General features: G+C 36.6%; 1 non-coding gene across 1 annotated transcript; it reads left to right on the top strand.

The window, feature by feature from the left end:
- The first annotated feature begins 16,374 nt into the window (after positions 1–16,374).
- On the top strand, positions 16,375–16,480 carry LOC138834368 (U6 spliceosomal RNA). The gene has a single exon (XR_011374086.1). It is a non-coding gene; the product is annotated as a U6 spliceosomal RNA (small nuclear RNA).
- The last annotated feature ends 5,090 nt before the right edge of the window (positions 16,481–21,570 follow it).

Genomic DNA, 21,570 nt, shown 5'->3' on the forward strand with positions numbered 1-21,570 from the left:
GGGGTGTCAACGTCTAGTGCGTTGGGGTCCCTGGGTAAGGGTCACAAAATCACCAGAACACAGGGGATGCAGAGTGCAAACAGCAATTGCCACTGCAGGCTGTGCTTTATTGTTAGTGGGTATTTAAAGAAAAGCAAGCATGATCTTTGCCAAGATTTAGTCAGAAGACATTCACACAAAAAATTTCAACTGATACATTTTTACATAACCTATGAGACAATGTCTTGGTATATATCTAAACTATTTTAGAGCAAGCTCAAACCAATTCTCCAATCTCAGGAAAATGTTTGACCAGCTGTTCATCTATGTTTAAGCAAGCAGAAGAGCTACTTCCTCAGCTCCCAGGAGGCTGTGACATGTGTTTTGAGATAGGGAGAGAGAACATTTTCCCTCTCTAGCCCGGCATGCCAAGAACTTTCCTAATACTCAAACACAGTCCTCAGATAATCCTAAGGCTGGAGCCTGCATCATTCTGCCTCTTCAACATAGACCCTGAGTCTTTAGAGTGGGGCTTGAACTCTGGACTTGGGTGCTGTCCCTCTGCTCTTCAGCTCAAGGTGAGTGCTCTACCGCTTGAGACATAGCAATATTTCTAGTTTTCTGGTTGTTTATTGGAAATAAGAATCTCGTGGAATTTCCTGTCTGGGCTGGCATTGAACTGTGATCCTCAGATCTCAGCCTCCTGAATAGCTAGGATTACAGGCGTGAACCACTGGTGCCTATCTATATTTATATCTGAGATTTGTTAGTGGAACAAAGGTTACAGAAACTATTATTCTTACCTCAAAAGGGTTCACATTGACAGGTACCATTACAAGAATTAAAACAATAAATATTCACAGTGGCACAAAAATCCCTTAGGTGCCTTGCAAGACAGCACATTTTTCTAGACACTGCATATGGTGTGAACAATTTGCAAACAAAGCGACCGTAGAAGATATTGGGCCCTACACAAAACTGACAATTGCATAAACCCAGTCATCTATGACAGATTTAGCAAGGCCTATCTTGGAAATTCTTGTTAGGGACATAATGAAAAATTTATAGTTTAGTTGTGATTACAGAACTCTTTTACACCTATCACTCAGACATTAACTATATTTAACATAGTCCGTTTTGCTCTAACATATTTTTTTGGCTCAGGAAACTCTTTTGTTTGTGAAAACTTGGCTGTTCACAACGTAGACATGGGTTTTTTTTAACCTTCTGAAATTGCTGTTTGCATAGAATTCTATGAGATGATCTTCTCTTTGCCATATCATAGGAATAAACTTACTCTGATTCAAACCTGGACAGCAGCTAGCTTGTTCTCTCCCCTAGAAAACCATCTGTGTAGACTTCTTTACATGTAAACAGACCCTCATTTACTTGCAAATGTCTGTCAGTGAGTCAAACTTCATTCACCTAAGTGAGGTGAATTCCTCTCCCATGCTTCCTTTACATTGAAAATGGTAAGAACTGTTTAACAGTGTGCATACTTCTTAATGTGAAGTGTGACTCCTATTTTACATAATGTAAATCAAGCAGAGGAATCAGTTTAAGATGTGAAAGAGCCTTTCAAAGAGTCTTTGGCCTTGAAAATTGTCCTGGATATGAATTTTTGGAGAAATATCCCTTTTCAAAGACCAAGGACTGATTTTTTTTATATTGTGCTGGTACTGGTGTTTGAACTCCTGGCCTTGAGCTCTATCTGTGTAAGGTCCATTCCTGGATGAGGAGCAGACTCTATCCTCCTCGAAGCAAGTTGTTCACCCAGTACCTGCATTACCTAGGCAACTGGCACACCTGGAAGATGTTACAGCTGCATCTGCTGAGGTCACATCTGAATTTGATATTGCCACACTTTTCTCCACCCATATCCTAGATAAGGCCTAGCCCAAGCCCAGACACCCTTTTTCCCAGGTCTTTCCCAGGCCTTTCCCAGATGCATGGAGGGCCAAGATGGCCTGGTGCCAGCCCTAATGATGAATAAACCTACCCCTTCCCTGAATAACACCTGTGTGGTGTGGTTCTTACTTGACCTCTCTTTAAAAACCTAACAATCTGGGCTTTAATTCTCAATGTTTACTCTATACCACCTGAGCCACATTTCAATTCTTCTCTTAGGTTTATCTACTTGGAATAGCTTTGAATTGCAATTTTCAAATTTGAACCTACCTAGTATCTAGCTGTAAGCCACTGGTGCCCTGCAAGAACTCACTTCTTAAGAATAAATATTCACGGGGCTGGGAAGGTGGTTCAGTGGTAGAGCGCTTGTCTTTCCTGCATGAGGCCCTTCATGAGGTTCGATTCCTCAGCACCACATAAATAGAAAAAAAAGCTGGAAATGGTGCTGTGCTTCAAGTGGTAGATCGCTAGCCTTGAGCTGAAGAGCCAAGAACAGCACCCAGGCCAAAAGTTCAGGCCCATGACCAGACTCGCCCCCCCACCCAAAAAAAGAATAATTATTCACAAAAAGAGTAGACAACATATTTGTTCAATTACTTATGTGTTGTCAGATAAACCAAGTCACTTGCTACTGGAAGAGAAAAAGAGAGAAGTTAGAGATGAATATGGAGGAGAGACACAAAGAAAGAAGAAGGGAAGGGAGGGTAAATGAGAGGAGGGGTGGGGAAGGGAGGATAGTAGAGGAGGGGGAGCTGAGTAGAATTGTCTACTCCTCACTAAGTTATTGTTGAACAATCAGTGGCTTTGCATTTATGTAGCCAAAGCTTTTTTGGTAGTAGTAAGCTGAGATATACAATATCAATTTACTTCTAATCACCTGTTAATGTGCTTACCCCTTCACAAAGGAAGCCACAGTTAGGTTACTGTTACAGAGAAGGCAAGAGTACTCAGTTTAAGTGATACTGACAAACAATAATTGATGTGCCAGGAATGCTCCCTTGCCCAAACATTACTCTTGTTCCCTGCTCCAGTCTTCTTCTAAACAAGAATAGCAGAAACAGAAGAGGAAGGAGATATCTGAGTCATGATCATCTTTCTGTTTACCCTCATCTGTTTACCTTCATCCCCTCAAACAATAAAGCCAAAGGAGACTTAACCTGAATTAGTGATGGAATGGTGGAGGGGGGGTTCAGTCTAACTTAATGTGAAAGTTTTAAAATAATTGGTACAGCATTTAAAATATTGAAATAAAACTTTTTAAATTATTGATAAGAGGTTACTCATAATTTATTGAAAAATTAGAAGACTACAGGGCTCACTACATAGTAAAATCTGCATAATTAAAACGTACTCCTGCTTCTATCATCAGAAATTGAAAATCGTCCCTAAACTTCCAATACTAGGTAAATTACCCTCGATATTCATGGAAATTATTTTCCTTCCATCTTCAGAGTGTAGAGAAGAAAAAAGCTCTATTGGATGGCCTTGAAGGTCCAATTATGAATTTAGGTCAGAAGGTGAATAGTAAAGGAGACCTATCAGCCATTCACAGATTAGAAATGTGGAGAAATATTCTCATTTATGTAGGTCAAAGATGGACGTGAAGATGTGGCAAGTCCAAAGCCAAACGCCAAAGGCAGAGATATTTAACAAAATACTATGAATTTGAAATAAGTCTTAAGTAAGGAGCTGGGCTTAAAGGGAGTAGCACAGACGAATGGAGAGGGAAATGGTGGACTGTTACAGTCATATCACTCAATGTACATATGTGAGAATATAGGTAGGAAACATGAAAGGATAGGTGGGGTTGGGGTAAGGGAAGGAAGAAAAGTGGAAAGATTGACAATGATTCAGATGTATTGTACAATGAAATGTACATACCCTCTATTCCACACTGATATGGTGAAGCAAAACCCTATTGCACAACTAGCTAAAGATTAAAAAAATTTGGTTTTAATATTAAGAGACCAGATGTATAGACCTTTAGAGATAAATGAAAGGATAGCATTGACAAATTGTTTAGGCTTGTGCTCTTTTCAATATACAAAATTTAATAAGTGTCAAGTCTGCTGCAAAGGTAAATTTTATTTTGCCAATTCGTTTTTCAAATTGCTAAAAATATAGAGAACCAAATTCCAATACCACTTCACTTCCTAAAAAAATTTTTATAGACCTTTAGGTTTCTCAATTCTCTCTAAATATCTTAACGTAATGAATTGGAACTAATTTCATCCCACATTTAAATTTAAATTTTAAATCACTTAAGTCTTTTAAAATCCTCTCACTCGGGCACAGGTAAGGATAGATAACTGATGTGGGCAGAATAAGAATTATTCAGAAGGCATACTTACCTAGTTTTTTCTCTGCTGGATCATAGAATACAGACTGTGCTAATTGGAAAAAGTTAGCCTTCCAAGGTTTTCTGCATATAAACACTCCATCTACATTTTGTTTTTAGAGGATTATTCAAGATTAGCTATATGTAGATTGATAATAACTGAGCATGATAGAAAGTGAGGGAAAACCATCTACACTTCAGTGAGTTTCTGACTTGTATTTCACAAAGTGTTATCAAAGCTCTCTATGAGAAATCTAGCAGCTGCATTTCTAAAAAGTCCTTGGGTTGTTACACTTTCTGATAAATAAAGTATATCTCCTTGGAGTTCCTTACTATTCAATGATGCTGTATTCGCCCTTTGTTACATTTTGCAGACCGGTCTTGGTGATGAAATTTGTGCTTTTCAAAATTCCTCTCCCAATTCCATCCACAAAATGCAGACAAAAATTATCTGAAAACATTTGTATCTGTTGATAGTGCATATACTTTCATTTTTTCATTACAAACATAGAATGTAATAAAAATTTTCATAGCAATTACACTGCACTAGTTTGTGGGCAGATTCTAATGTAAATAATATACTGTGTTTATGTAGAGAATTTCAGTATACAAAGTTTTAATATGCCTGTGGTCCTAAAACCAATACCTTATTGATATTGATTGACAAATACAACTTCCTCTAAGAACAGAAGTTTTCCTTTTATCTTTTTAATATTTTAATCTTTACAATTTTTTATTTTAAATATAGTGTACAGAGGGGTTATAGTTACGTAAGTAAGGTAATGAGTACATTTCTTTTTTTTTCTTGATTGTTAGTCGTGGGGCTTGAAATCTGGCGTGAGCCCTGCCCCTCAGCTCTTCAGCTCAAGGCTAGCACTCTACAACTTGAGCTACATTTCTGGTTTTCTGGTGATTTATTGGAGATAATAGTTTCACGGACTTTCCTGCCCAGGTTGGCTTTGAACCGCGATTCTCAGATCTCAAACTCCTGAGTAGCTATGATTAAAGGCATGAGCCACTGGTGAATAAAATGAGTACATTTCTCATTGAGCATTTTTAACCTATCATTTTGTCCCCTACTATCCCTTCTCTTCACACCTCCCCAACTCATCTCTCGACCTGCTTTCTGACAGACTGTCTTGTACATCTCATCATTAAAATGGGTCAACCTTGTATCTTAAATGAAGAAATGCTGGCTTGATTTATGCTTATTCTACTTGTGTAGACACACTTAAAATCGCTCGCCAAGTCTAAGAGCACATAAATGAAACACGTAATTTTTTGCCAGTTGGTACAGTTGTGTTCTACACATTTATTGACAGGTTACAAATTATTCTCAAACTTTAATACATTAAAAATAATTTCTCTTTTTCTTATTTTCTTGGCCAGGAAATCAGCAACACCTCAGTCAGCATTTCTCTCATAGGACTTAACACATGGGTTTGTTAAATGTTGACCTGAGGTCCAGTCTTCTGAGGACACACTATTCTGCTTAGGAATTGATGCTGGCTGTTGGAAAAGGGCTCAAGGAAGGATGCTATTTAAAGCCGTGTAACTTTATTATTTACCAGGGTATTCTCCTGCTGCTTTGGTTTTTGAGAGTGTCTATAAGAGCAAGCATTCCATGGAGAGCAGGGAGACACCATATGATTTTGCATACTGAGATTTCCAAGTGATTTGCTATATCTTGTACTGCATTTTGCAAGTCGAATCTGTCAAAACCTACCAGTTTTAAGAGATGAGAGCAGTGGTAAAAGAACTCTTAGAGACAAATACATATTCAAAATATTTGGTTCCAAGCATTCCATCTAAGGTATATTCAACAACTAGTGAAAATTGTGTTGGCTGTAACTATGTGTCTTTCTCCATCTGTGCATGTATACATGTATATATGTATGTATTTGTGTGTATAGTAATATACATGTGTACATATATAAGGGGAAATACACACATATATGCATATATAAATAAATATACATATATAAATATATGTTTAATGATGTAATATATAGTTCCCAGTACATAGTCATTCTCACAAAGTGTACAAAATAAACTGCTCTGTTGTCTATCCTTTGTACTCACTTCCCCCATTACCATGTTTTTCTTTTTTTTTATTGTGAAAACACTGTACAGAGGGGTTACAATTACATGGGCAAGATAATGAGTACATTTCTTATCAAGAATTTCAGCCCCCTCCTTTGTTTCCCATTCACATCCTCCCCATCCTCCCCCAACCCCCTCATCCAATACTCCCCGGTCCCCCACCAAAGTTGTAAAGTTCGTTTTTGACATAACGACTTTTACTTCTCATTGTTGCAATGGGTCCACCTGTATCCCAATTTAAAGGACTTGATTTTCCCCCTTCCCCTCCACAAATTATACCGACATCAAATAGAGTGACAGCAGGGGTTATACTGTGGGGGAGGGACAAAGAAAGCTACAAAGAAATAATCTTATAAATGTGTTCGATACAATCACATGAAAGAAAAAAAGCATTTGAATACATATCTTAGGGTTAATTTACCTAACATAACCTTATCTCACCTTTTCAGACATATACTAGATACTTCAAATAAGGGAAACCATGGGACCTAAGTTTCTTTGGGCCTGACTTACTTCACTTAATATAATTTTTTCCAAGTCTTTCCATTTCCTAACAAATAGGGCAATGTCATTCGTTCTGATGGAGGCATAGAATTCCTTTATGTATATATACCACAATTTCTTGATCCATTCCTCTACTGAGGGGCATCTGGGTTGGTTCCATATCTTAGCTATAGTAAATAATGCTACAATAAACATAGTCGTGCTGGTAGCTTTAGTGTGGTATTGTTTGTGAACATTTGGGTAAATGCCCAAAAGTGGGATTGCTGGATCATAGGGGAGCTCTATGTGGAGTCTTTTGAGGAAACTCCATATTACTTTCCAAAGTGGTTGAACAAGGTTACACTCCCACTAACAACTCAGTAAGGTTCCCTTCTGTCCACATGCCCTCTAGCATCTTTGTTTTTAGAGTTCTTTATTTTAGACATTCTAACTGGGGTGAGGTGGTATCTTAATGTTCTTTTGATTTGCATTTCTTTTATGGCTAGGGAGTTAGAGCATTTCTTCATGTGTCTATTGGCCATCCTTCTTTCCCCTTCAGAATTGTTTTTCTTTAAGTCTTTAGCCCACTTATTTATTGGGCAGTCGTTTTTTGAAAATTTGATGTTAGGAAGTTTAATTTTTTTAGTTCCAAGTATATTTTAGATATGAGATTCTTGTCCGTTGTATGGCTAGTGAAGATCTTCTCCCAATCCGTGGGCTTTCTATTGATCTGGCTACCTATGATCTTTGCCATGCAGAAGCTCTGCAATTTCATGCAATCCCATTTGTCCAACCTTTCTTTGATTTGTTGTGTTTCTGGGACTCTATTAAGAAAATTTCAGCCTGCGCCAATGAGACCTAGGTTTTCTCCCATTACACGCTGTAATGTTTTCAGTGTGTCTGCTTTGACTCCGAGGTCTTTGATCCATTTGGAGTTGATATTGATGTAAGGCGATATGTAAGGTTCTAGCTTTAGTTTTCTACAAGTAGTTAACCAATTTTGTCAGCACCATTTACTGAAGAGGCTGTCTTTTCCACTCTATTTTTTGAACTTCCTTATCGATGTTTAGGATGCTATAAGTCTTCAGGTTTATTTCTGGGTCTTCAATTCTATTCCATTGGTCCTGAGGTCTGTTCTTGTGCCAGTACCAAGCTGTTTTGATTACGATGGCATTATAGTAGAGTTTGATATTTGGTATTGCTATTCCTCCAACAGTGTTCTTTCTGTTGAGGATCATTTTTGCTATTCAGGGTCTTTTAATGTTCCATATGAATTTTTGGATGGGCTCTTCTATTTCCTTAAAGAATGAGGTTGGAATTTTCATAGGTATCGCGTTGGGAATTATTGCCATTTTCACGATGTTGATCTTTCCAATCCAGGAGCATGGCTGTTTTTGCCACTTTCTAAGTTCTGTTTTGATATACATTTTCAAGTTTTTAAAGTTTTCATCATAGAGGTCCTTCACTTCTTTGGTTAAATTAATTCCTCTGTATTTTATTTTTGTGGGGCTATTACGAATGGAATTGCTTTCCTAATTTCAGCCACACTTTTCTCATTGTTGGCACACAGAAAAGCTGTTGATTTTGGGGGGTTAATTTTATACCCTTCTACTTTGCCAAAGTTTTCAATCAGCTTGAGTAATTTGGGAGTGGAGTCTATGGAATTCTTTAAATACAAGATCATGTCATCTGCAAAGAGGGAGCGTATTACTTCTTCTTTCCCTATTTGGATCCCCTTTATGTTTGCATCTTGTCTTATTGCTGTAGCTAGGCATTCTAATACTAGCTTGAAGAGAAGTGGAGAGAGTGGACATCCTTGTCTCATTCCTGAGTTAAGAGAAAATGGCTTTAGTTTTTCACCATTAAGTATAATGCTGGCTACAGGTTTGTCATATACAGCCTTTATTGTATTGAGGAATGTTCCATGGATTCCTAATTTTTCCAGAACCTTCATCATAAAGGGGTGTTATATCTTGGCAAATGCTTTTTCTTCATCTATTGAGATAACCATACGGTTCTTATCCTTGCTCCTGTTGATGTGATGAATTATATTAATTGATTTGCTTATATTGAACAAGCTTTGAATCTCTGAAATGAATTCTGTTTCATCATGGTGTATGATTTCTTGGATGAATTGTTGAAGTCGATTGGCCAAAATTTTGTTGAGAAGTTTGCATCAATGTCCATCAAAGAAATAGGTCTATAGTTCTCTTTCATTGACCAGTCCCTGCTTGGTTTTGGGATCAGTGTTATGATGGCTTCATAGAATGAGTTCGGAAGTGAATTTTCACTTTCAATTTCATTGAAGAGTTGGAGGAGTATTGATGTGAGCTCTGCTATGTAGGACTTGTAGAATTCTGCTGTAAAATCATCTGGTTCTGGGCTTTTCTTAGATGGGAGTTGTCTTATTGCTGTTTCTATTTCAATGCTTAGGGGCCTTTTAAGATGGTTTAAGTCATCTTGGTTTAGTTTTGGCATATCAATATTTGCTAGGAAAAAGGTCCATTTCTGTCAAGTTCCCAAACTTATTAGCATAAAGTTTTGAGAAGTATTCCCTTATAATGTTCTGAATCTTGGTTGTGTCTGTGGTGTTTTTTCCATTCTCATCTCGGGGTTTATTTATTAGGGTGTATTCTCTTCTTTTTCTGATAAGGTTTGCTAAGTGTCTGTCAAGTTCGTTAATTTTTTCGAAGAACCAACTCTTTGTTTTGTTGATTCTTTCTAAAGTTTTTTGGGATTCTAATTCATTTAATTCTGATTTAGTTTTGATTATTTCTTTCCGACTACTGGGTTGGGGTTTATCTTGCTGCTCTTTTTCAAGGAGATGTGTCATTAAATTTTTGGTTTCAGATCTCTCCAATTTGTTGATGTAGGAACTCAGAGCTATAAACATGCCTCTGAGTCCTGTCTTTGCTGTGTCCAGAGGAACTGGTGATTTGTGTGCTCATTTTGGTTGAATATTATGAACATTTGAATTTCCTTTCTAATCTCTTCCATGACCCATTCCTGATTCAGCAGTGTGTTGTTCAGCCTCCATGTGTTACTGGACTTTCTTTGGTGGCTTTTGGTGTTGAGTTCTAATTTAATTCCCTTGTGGTCTGAGAGAATGCAAGGTATAATTTTAATGTTTTTGAATTTTGACAACTTTGCTTTGTGGCCTAAAATCTGGTCTATTTTAGAAAATGATCCATGTAATGCTGAGTAAAACGTGTATTCTGATGCTGCTGAGTGAAATATTCTGTTAAATCTAGTTGATCTATGCAGTTGTTTAGGTCTGCATTTTCTGTGTTGAGTTTTTGCCTAGTTTATCTATCTAGTGGGGAGAGTGGTTGTGTTAAAATACCTAACAATTAATGTCTTTGGATCTATGTGGGATTTGAGGGAAATTACTTCTTTTTGGATAAATTTGGGTGCACCGTTGTTTTGCGAATAGGTATTTAGAATTGTAATATCCTCCTGAAGGAGAGATCCCTTATTAGTATGTAGCAACTTACTTTATCTCTTCTACGAATTTTAATTTAAAGTCTATTTTATCTGATATTAGGATTGCAACTCCCGCCTGTTTATGGGGGCCGTTTGCTTGGTAGATTTTGTTCCAGCCTTTAACATTGAAAATGTGTTTGTTTTTATGTGAAAGGTGTGACTTCTCAAGTCAGCAGAGCGAAGGATCAGGCTTTTTAATCCAACTAGACAGTCTATGCCACTTAAATGGGGAGTTAAGTCCATTAATGTTGAGAGATAAGACTAAGACATATTTGGGAGTTACTGCCATATAATCCACCTTCTTGGGGGCAGCAGCAACCTGATTACTCCTATGGTTCCTGGATTCTCTTTTTGGGTACGGTTTCTTGGCCTTCATTGTGGTCTTATTGGTTTTCTATGTGTAGGACATCTTTAAGAATCTTTTGTAGCCCTGGTTTGTTGGACAAATGTTGTTTGTTTTTCATTGCTATGGAAAGTTTTTATTTGGCCTTCAGTTATGCAGGAGATTTTAGCTGGGTACAGTATTTTTGGTTGATAGTTGTTTGTCTTTAGGGCATGGCATACATCATTCCAGGCTCTTTTTGCTTTGATTGTCTCTGCTGAGAAATCTGAGTTGATTCTAATTGGTTTCAATTTATAGGTGATTAATCTTTACTCCTTGATTCCTTTAAGGATCTCTTCTTTGGTTTGAATTGATCCTGTGTGGATTACAATGTGATGGTAGGATGTCCTATTTTAGTCTGGTCTATTTGGACTTCTAAAAGCTTCTTGTATGTGAATAGGCCTATCTTTTTGCATGTTTGGGAAGTTCTCTACTAGGATCCTGTTAAACAAATTTCGTAGACCTTTAACTTCTGTTTGTAGGTGCTCCTCTACAACCATTTTCCTCAGATTAGGCCTTCTGATGATGTCTTCCAAGTGTTGAAAAGATCTGTCATGTTTCTTGGACTTTTCTTGGATGGTTGTATGTTCTTTCACTATTATATGTAGGTTGTCTTCAATCCCCGAGATTCGATCTTCTGTATGGTCTAACCTGCTGTCAAGACTTTCTACTTTGTTTTTTATTTCTTTTCCTTCTAATTGGTCAGCTTTGATACTGTCAAATTCTTTGTTGGAGCTTTGTTTTAGATCTTGTATGAACTTCTGTACTTCCTTAATTTGTTGTTCAGTGTTTATTCTCAAATCACTTAGTTGATTGGATATGGTTTTCTTCGACTTCCATTCCTTCTGTTGGGGTTCATTCACCATTACATTTGTGGTCTCCCTGACTTCCTTCAGGTCTTTGTTAATTGTTTAAATGAATGCCTTTAGTGTTCTTTGTGTATTTTCATCCTGCTCTCTCAATTCCTGTATTACTCTTTGCTTAGCTTCCTCACATTCATGCCATTCCTGTAGTTCTCTTTGAGTGTTCTCTGCCTGTTCATGCCATTCCTGCCTTTCTCTTCTAGTGTTCTCAAGCTGCTCACGCAATTCCTATATCAGTTTCTGAGTAGTTCCTCATGCTCATGATATTCCTGTATTAACCTTTGGTTTACCTCCTCTCTCTCCCTATCACTCTCATACAGAGTCCTTAGTAGGTTTTCAATATTTTCCTGTATTGACCTTTGGTTTTCTACCTCTCTCTCGCTATCACTCTCATACAGAGTAGTTTGTATGTTTTCAAACTTTTCATTTACCATGTTTGCCAGCATTTTTTGTAGAGTTATTTGGGAACTCTCCTCTGGATTATTCTTTATCTGTTCTGTCCCCTGATTATCATGAGTGGGAGTTGAGACACCCGGACTTGCCATTTTTCTTGTGTTTTTCCGGCTTACTCTGCCCATTTGGGATTAGAATAACACCAGTTTTCTGCTAGAACACTATCTTCAGGCAAATATCAACCAAAGTCTGTAGTTGCACAGTCAAAAGTCTGCAGATACAATCTAGTTCAACAGATATTTCTATTCAACATCAAAGAGCTATATTTTAATGGGCTCCAAACCACAAAGAAAAATTTGACAAACCAGAAATTATGAGATTTAGGGAGAGATGCAGTAAAAATAGGAATAGAGAGATGTGGGAAGGCACGGGGAGACAACTTAACTAAATCCTAATGTTAAAGCATGAAATAGGTTGGATAGGATGAAAGTAGAGTTTAAAAAGAAGAAAGAGAAAAGGGAAAAATAGACAAGAATAAATACAAAATACAAAACACAAAATTAAAAATTGCAATCCTTAAAAATTATGCATAAATGAAAACAAAATATTCAGAGAAGAATGTGGATATAATGAGAGAGGGGGAGGGATATAAAGGGGATGTGAAAAACTTAATAATAAAGATACTTAAAAAATATTATATAGATATAAAGAGGTAGTACTCCTAATAAGGAATTTAAGTCCAAGTGGTTTTAAATTGAGTAATAAATTTGTGGATTAAGTGTGTACACAATGGGGGATAAGGTCTAATAATTGGCTACGGGTATATCTGAGGATGAACAGAACAATTAAGTCACACAAAGAAGAACGAAACAGTGAAAAGTTGAAAAGAATGAAAAAGAAAGAAAAAAGGATCAAAAGTTCAATAGAGCTAAACATAAAAGAAAAAAAGTAAAAAAAATTAAAGAAAAACGTTCACAAACATATACCTCTAAAATGTAAATTATAAGAGGAAGAAAAAAAAGGTACTAGAAGACAATTTTTTTCAAAAAGTAAAAATTAAAAATTTAAAAATACTTTTAGAAAAAAATTTTATAATAGGTACAAAAAATAAAGAAAAAGTTCTTTGATTTTTTTTGGGAGGTTTGAGAAGATCCTGTATCTCCCTTGTGTCATAATCAGCCACTTGTTGGTGTCTCTGGTCTGCTTGCAGTGCTTGATTTTCCTGTGGCTTGGTTGGTTTCTTAAGTCAATTTGTTTGAGCAGGCAGAAAAATGCTCTGCTTTACCCAGGATTATGTGTTCCTCCTCCCAGGCTAGTTCAATGGGAGGGAGTACTGCTTTGAGTATCACAAAAGAGGGAGATGGGTGTTTCCTCAAGTTTGGAGTTGCTGTGATTAGGTTAGGTTCTGGGTAGAGTTGAGGACTTTCAGCAAACAATAGCTTTCCCCTGAGGGGCTAGAATGTGAGAGACTCACAGAGCCCAGCCTGGAGCCACTCTCAGGATTTATGTTTACTGAATTTCAATTGGTTGTCCAGGCTGCTAAAGGACCGGGCAGCCTCTGGCTCTAATTACCCAGTGAAGAATCCCACTCCTGGGGCTGTTGGCCCGAGCTGGGTGACTTTTCCCTAAGTAGAGCTGAGTCTGGAAGATCAGTTAGGTTCTTGTGACCTGCTAAATGACTCTAGTTTTCTTCCAAGGCCTGAGTTGGATTTAGCAGCTCAGTCGAGCTTTGTCAGTATCAAAGATGGAGATCTCTGGTAGTGGGGGGGGAGGGGTGGCCTTCCCTCCTCTGAGGACGTTAGGTTCCTGGGTTGTCTCTGGTTTGTGAACTGTAGGATGAAGGTATCTGCTCCTTGTCGGTTCTTGGTGGTGTTGAATAGAATCCTCTTGCCTACCATGTCTGGCTCTTTCGTCCTGAAATCTCTGTGTTGCAGGTATGGTGGCTACGGCCTCCGCTGCCACCGTTGCCGTCTCAGTGGCAGCTGCTGTCAAGAGCTCAGATCTGTCTCCTTGCCTGAATTTTCTTCTCTGGTCTAACTCTGTCCTGTGATGGCACACTTGGTGTGATTCTCTGGCTTAGGACTGTTCACTGGAACTATAAAACTGCTTTCTATGTGAGACCTTGTTTAGCCTCCAGCTTCTCCTCCGCCATCTTCCCAGAACTCCCCCCCATTACCTTGTTTTTCATCCCTGTGAAAAACTTCACTCTACTTTCCATAGGATAGGTTTGTTTTCACTACATGTAGTTACTTATTGATAAGGAAATAAAAAGGTTGTTTGTAAAAGAAAAAAGAACTTTTAGGTCACAAGTTAAAGTATCTTATCCGTTCCTATGATTTATATGAAATAAAATTTATAATAGTAGTAAAAGTGAAAAAGAATTCCTAGATATGTTGTTTTGCCATTTAGAATGGCAAAGAATAATATCACGTCACTCTCATAATTCTTAAAGAATGCAGGGGAAACTGTTGGTCCCTATCATGTTCCCACAAAACCAGTGGATCCTGAAGGACAATAGTAAGACAGCAGGAATTATAAGTAACAGACATGGAGCATGAAAGAGAAAGGGAGAAAATGAGAGAGAGTGAAAGAGAGAGAGAAATATCATAATACTGAAAATGCATAACAGATAAACAAGAGCTGTATGAGAATATTCATACTGCTATCTTTAAACTCTTCATGTACATTTGAAGGTATTTGATATATGATAACCCATCAACATAAAATATAAAATGATTTTGATAAAAATAAAAAAGACTCAGGAGAAATTATAAATGCAAAAGCAATCTTCACAGAAGCAAACACTCAGAGATATTTCATGACTTTGAGAAGGATTAAGTGGCTGAAGTTAGTATAAATTTAGAAGTATACCAATTTACAAAAAACATAAAAAGATATTCATATATTTCATTATATAACTCAATGCAGAAAGCAAATGTTGTTTAGATGATTTCTTAAAACACTGTCTCTCAGGAGCAGGGAAGGCGCCTCAGTGTAGAGAGCTTGCCTTGCATGTATTAGGCCCTGGGTTTGTTTCCTCAGCAACACATAAGTAGAAAAAGACAAAAGCGGTGGTGTGGCTCAAGTGATAGTGCTAGACTTGAGCTGAGGGACAGCACCCAGGCCCCAGAGTTCAAGCCCCATAACCAACAAAATCAAAATAAAAAACAAAACAAAACAAAACATAGCCTCTCACTTTTGTGACCTGAACTCTGTAATACCGCGGCTTCAGCCTAGGGCTAAGATTTTAGGTGTGGACATTTATCATCCCTCCTGATTCAGACTGTACTTGATAAATTTTTAATAAATATTTTGTTCTTTATTTTCCTCTTTGTAAATTCACATGCACCTATTAAAAAATGGCTTGGCCATCCCAGTTACCTTCTCAAAGTACCTCTTGATGTCGACTTACAAAAAGTTGTATTATATTACAAGGGGAACAATGCCACAAATAAGAAAACTAATAATTAAATATTAATAATTAATAAAATAAAAAACAATTATCAGTGTTTTAAGTATTTGAAGGGTACTACAAATTAGATTTTACTATTTTCTCATATTCCTGTACATTTAACACTGGCTAAGATTTTGATGTTGAACAAGCGTTTTATAGACTATGAGTAATCTTTAAATTTGCCCACTAAGATTACTTTTTATGGATCATCTCATCTCATCTTTTTTATATGGCTTGTATCATCATTTGTTCCTCACGAACTTATAAAGTAAGTTTTAACAGAAACTGTGTAGTTAACAAAGTCTTAAATCTTCACTCTGCTTCTTTACACAAAACCTTTGCAAATTCTCATTAGTAATGTTTCTATAAACTCTGAAATGTACATACTTAGTAGCATATAACTGCTACCATAAATCTTAAATACTTTATAGAAAAGTTTTATGACCTGCCAAACCATCCTAAATTTGGCATATATAAGCAAATTCTCAAATTTAAATACATTTAAAACATTAAAATTTTAACAAACCTGAACACTTGCTGCCGTGTTCATTATGACAGGTGCCTTGTATAGAATAATGGAATTCCTCCTCCCACACATCTCAAACAACAATTATCAGGAATTATTTAATTTTTGACATGTCAATCTTGACTTTATTCTTAAATGTGTGCTTATGTAAGAAATACATGGTTCTAAAACTTCATGAAAATTCCTTTGAACTTACTTTTTTGAATTGTCTAGTTTAAGAAAACCAGTTGCACTTTATATATAAAAAATGTTTTGTGCGGGCTGGGAAGTTGGCTCAGTTGTAGAGCGCTTGGCTTGCATGCCTGAGGCCCTGGGATCGATTTCTCAGCACCACATAAACAAAAAGCCGGAAGTGGTGCTGTGGCTCAAGTGGTAGAGTGCTAGCCTTGAGCTGAAGAGCTGAGGGACAGTGCCCAAGCCCAGAGTTCAGGCCCCACAACCGGACCAAAAAAAAAATGTTTTGTGCTCAATTCTGCAGCACATACACTAAAATTGGAACATTACAGAGAAGATTACCATGGCCCTGCGCAAGGTTGACACCCAAATTCGTGAAGTGTTCCAGATGCTGGAGAGGATGTGGCATTCTTGGTGAGAGTGTAAACTTTGGAAAGTATGGAGGGTCCTCAAAAGACTCCATAAAAAGCTCCACTATGGCCTAGCAATCCCACTTTTGGGGATTTTACCAAATGATCACAAATAATCTACCAGCACAACTATTTTTACTGCAGCATTATTTACAATAGCTAAGATACGGAGCCCACCCCGATGGCCCTCAGTAGATGAATGGATGAAGGAAAATGTGGTATATGTACACAATGGAATTCTGTGCCTCCATCAGAAACAATGACATCGCCCAATTTTTTAGGAATTGCAAAGACTTAGAAAAAAAATTCATTAAGTGAAGTAAGCTAAGTCCAAAGAAACATATGTCCCATGGTTTCCATTATTTTCAATAACTAATATATGTGTGGGATAAGCAGAAAAGGTCAAAAGCCATGTGCATATGACCAGATAAGATGATATTAAGGGAAATGAACCCCAAGATAGGGACACAAGGAGTTTTATCTCTATTGTTTCTAACGTACTTATAATGTGCAATGAGATATTTTTTCTTTGTTTGTATGTTCCTCTCCCACACTATAAGCCCGGTTTTCACTGTATTTGAAGTTGGTGCCCCTACATCCTATGTATATGTTTCACTAATTTGGGGAGGGGAAGGGAAATAAAAAATGCTTAAATAGGGATACAGGTTGACCCATTGTAACAATGAGATGCACAAGACATTCTGTTGAAAAATGAACGTTACAATTTAGGCCAGGGAAGGGGGGTGTATTTGTGGAGGTGGGAGGGTAGGGATGATGGGGGAAAAATAAAGGAGGATGTAACAATGCTTGTTAGGAATTGTACTCATTATTTGCTCATGTAAATGTGACCCCTTTGTAAAGTATTTTTACAATTAAAATATGTATACAAATTTTCTGAGATGGAAGGGTTATTTACTCTATTTTATCCATATAATATCATTAACAAAGAAATTAATGTAGAACACTGATATGATGTTATTTTGAATAAATGTGTGGGTGTGTCTGTGGGTGTGTGCGCACACACCCACACGTGCACAAACACACATGCTTGTGTATTAGCATGCTCAGAGAGAAATCAGTCCTTCAAAGTATTGCTAGGCCTTTTCTCTCTAGATTGGTGAGCACTATATGAGCTACATCTCCATTCCTGGCTCTTTGCTAGTTCACTATAAATTTTGAAAAATAATTTCATGAATTTATTTTGCCCTGATTGGCTTCCAACTGTTATCCACAGATCTCAGGCTACTGAGTAGATATCTACGGTAGATAGGATTACAGATGTGACCAGCCAGCACAAGGCTTTCAGAATAATTTTAAACGTAGGAGAAAATTTACTTCTCGGGGGCGTGTTTTATCATCTCCTACTATTAAAGCATTTTGGAGTGAATATATGTGAATTTATTTCGTTTTGGGATTCTTAAAAGACAGTAAGTGAAGCTATTTAAAATTTTAGTACTTTTTAAAAAAGGCTATTGGAGCTGAGTGACAGAAGAAATTTGACTATCTTTGGACCTCAATTTATAAGTTCAGTTCTGTTCGGGATAACCCAATGTCACCAACACAGTCTGTGTTGAAGATAAACTGTAACAGAAAACAATCTCCATGGGCAGCAATTGTTATGCTATTTTTTCTTGGAAAACATGAATATTGAATTGAGAGTGTAAGAGAATGGGGGTTTTACATACCTTTTTTATATTGTTGAAAGACTTTTGGAAACATTAACTTATTTCCTTGCTCACTGTTTGTCTTTGGACAATTCACTTAGTGCCTTTAATTACAATTTTTCCCAACATTAGAATGATAATAATATTAGCATTATCGCAAATGTTCCCTTAAGAATTGAGAGAAATAAAACTTGTGAAATGTTTAACATAAATTTCTATGAATGAGCTTTGAGTTTAGCCAGCAGTTTTTTAAATACTAAATAGAATGCAATAAGTATTACAAAAACAATTACAGGTAGTGAGTAACCAGAAGTAATGTTATCTATTGACCATGCTCTGTTTCCAAGGAAGCTAGTTGGATAACTTCTCATGCTGTAAATCAAACTGGTTATCTTATGTCTTTTTTTTTTTTTTTTTTGGGTCCGGTCGTAGGGCCTGAACTCTGGGCCTGGGCGCTGTCCCTCAGCTCTTCAGCTCAAGGCTAGCGCTCTACCACTTGAGCCACAGCGCCACCTCCGGCTTTTTTCTTTTTTGCTTATGTGGTGCTGAGGAATAGAACCCAGGGCCTCAGGCATGCAAGGCAAGCACTCTACCACTGAGCCATCTCCCCAGCCCCTGGTTATCTTATGTCTTGGTAGTATAAAAATTTCAGGGACAGAATAATGAAGGAATGTTGTAGACTGAGGTGAAGTCCATACGAAAATGTGCAAAACTAATAAAACGTAAAAGTATCTGAAAAGTGTATTGTGTTTTACATCGTTTAAGTTACATTGCAAAAATAGGGAATACCTAGAAGAATGAATTCTAATTTTGGTATTATATCATAGGTCCTTAGGAGGATGAACTCTTTCCTCATTCTTGTAGAGGCAATATCAAATGAGAGGAACTGTATTTTTTTGTTTGCTTCTTTACATTTATTCTTCAATTTGAAATCTGAACTACATGAGATGGAAAGAATCTAAGGGAAATTAGACACGCAGGCTTTGGAAGAACAATCATCTTAAAATAAATAAAGTACATATTGTCTTATAAAAGGTCTAACTATATTGAGTTATATAGTCTCAAGTGTAAACAGAAAATGATTTAGGCAATATCATGTTATTGAAAAATGAAAAATGTTAGTAATTGCTTAATTTTTTTCTTTCTAAAACCTTGATTTTGTATAGAGAGATTAAAGATGAGATTAACAAGAAATGATTAAAAATGGACAAAAGTTCTGAATAGACATGTTTTCCAATAGCCTCAAAATCGCCAGTGGCTTTACAAAATTATGTTTAATACCACTTCTATGCTGGCTTAATGCTTTCTGAACAGAAGTCATTAGAGAAATGCAATTTAAAATTAATATGATACTACTTCATAACTATTATACTCATTAAAAATCAGAGGAACCTGGTGTGGTCGTTAAGGCTTGTAATTCCAAGCATTGGAGAGGTTGGAGTAAGGGGATTTGAGTCTGTGGCCAGTCTAGGGTACTACACATAGTAAAAACCTGCCCTTACGAAAAACTCAGAAGGTAATAATGTTGGTGAGAATGTAGAAAAAAGGAAATTTTCTACACTCTTGGTCAACATACAGGTTAGTATTCTCATTGTAGAAAGTAGTATGCAATTTTCTAAGAAATGCAAACTTGAAATATCATCTGATCCACCGATCATGTGATTATTTCTCTATGTATAACTGATAAATATATCTGTGGTTCATTATTATTCACATTATTCACAACAACAGCCAACATAAAAATCGAAGTTAAGTGTTCAAGTACAGACTAATAAAGCAACTGTGGTGCATGCACAAATATATTTTTCTGTTTCATACTTAAAATAGCAAGAGACTTCTCCCATTAGCCACAACTTACAATAACCTGAATGATGTATTCAAATCAAGAAAAATATTGTCTTCTAATCATTGTAAAACAACACACACACACACACACACACACACACACACACACACACACACACACACACACACAATCTCAAACATTTAGAGAGAATTTTTTTAAAAAGTAAAGCAAAGTGGAATTGCTGGGGCATTTAGGTCACAGTGTAGAAGATAGTAGATATACAGGATGACCAAGTATAGAGTTGTAATGTACAACAAGAGGATACAGGGGACAACACTGGCCTTACATAGGAATGAAGATAAGTAAGTAGGAGTTGTTCTTCCTCATAGGGTTTGCTCTTTCAGTTGTTCTTCCTTCAGTAATGGATAAAATGAACATAATTCTTTAAGTATAACTGCTTGTTGCCCCATTTGTCAGGAAATGAAAAGACTTGAAAAAAATTATATTAAGTGAAATAACCGAGGCACAAAGAAACATAGGTCCCATGGTTTCCTTTATTTATAATAACTAGTATATATCTGAGACAAGCAGAAATGGTCAGATAAGTTGATGTTAGGCGAAAAGTACCCCAAGATAAAAACTCGTTTTTTTAAAAATCTTTCTTGCTATTGTTTCTAACATATTTATAAGATATTTCTGTGTTGCTTTGTATGTCCCTCCCCCACGGTATAAGTCCTGTTTGCACTGTATTTGATTTAGGTATAATTTGTGGAGGGGAAAGAAAAAATATTTAAATAAGGATAAAGGTGGACCCATTGCAACAATGAGATGTATAAGATGTTATGTCAAAAAACAAACTTTACAGCTTTGGCACGGGGCAGGGGAATTTATAGGAAGGGATGGCAAGGCGAAACAAAAGAAGAATAAACAATGCTTGATAAGAAATGTACTCATTACCTTGCCTATGTAATTGTAACCGCTCTGTACAATATTTTCACAGTAAAAATATTAAGTAGATACATTATATTACACCTGATAACAGTGCCTACATACTTCACTTTATTGGTTAAATAAATGTTAGACCTCCTCAAAAAAAGGAAACAATAACAAGCAATATAACAATAATGTATCCTCAACATAGAACAAAATGTCAAATTAAAATACATGAAATTTTCCTTGATGTAAACTAATTATTACCAATAAGAGAAACCTTGAGACCTATGTTCCTTTAAGTCTGGCTTACTTCAGTTAATATGATTTGTTCCAAGATCTTCTATTTCCTTACAGATAAGGTGGTATCATTGTTTCTAATGGAAGCATAGTATTCCATGTATGTGTATTTGTGTATGTGTGTGTGTGTGTGTGTGTGTGTGTGTGTGTGTGTGTGTGTGTGTCACATTTTCTTGTTCCATTCATCTACTGAGAGGCATATGAGTTGATTCCATATCTTAGCTTTGGTAAATAATACTGTGATAAACATAATTGTGCTGGTAGCTTCAGTGTGGTCTTGTTTGTGGTCACATGGTTAAATGCTCAGAAGTGGGATTATTGGGTAAAAAGGGGAACATTATTGTTCACATCACATATAATCTTATTAGATGAGCAGAATAACTCAATAGCTATG

Source organism: Dipodomys merriami, unplaced genomic scaffold, assembly GCF_024711535.1.
Source record: "Dipodomys merriami isolate MVZ:Mamm:240054 unplaced genomic scaffold, mDipMer1.0.p SCAF_2129, whole genome shotgun sequence".
Classification (NCBI taxonomy): Eukaryota; Metazoa; Chordata; class Mammalia; order Rodentia; family Heteromyidae; genus Dipodomys; species Dipodomys merriami.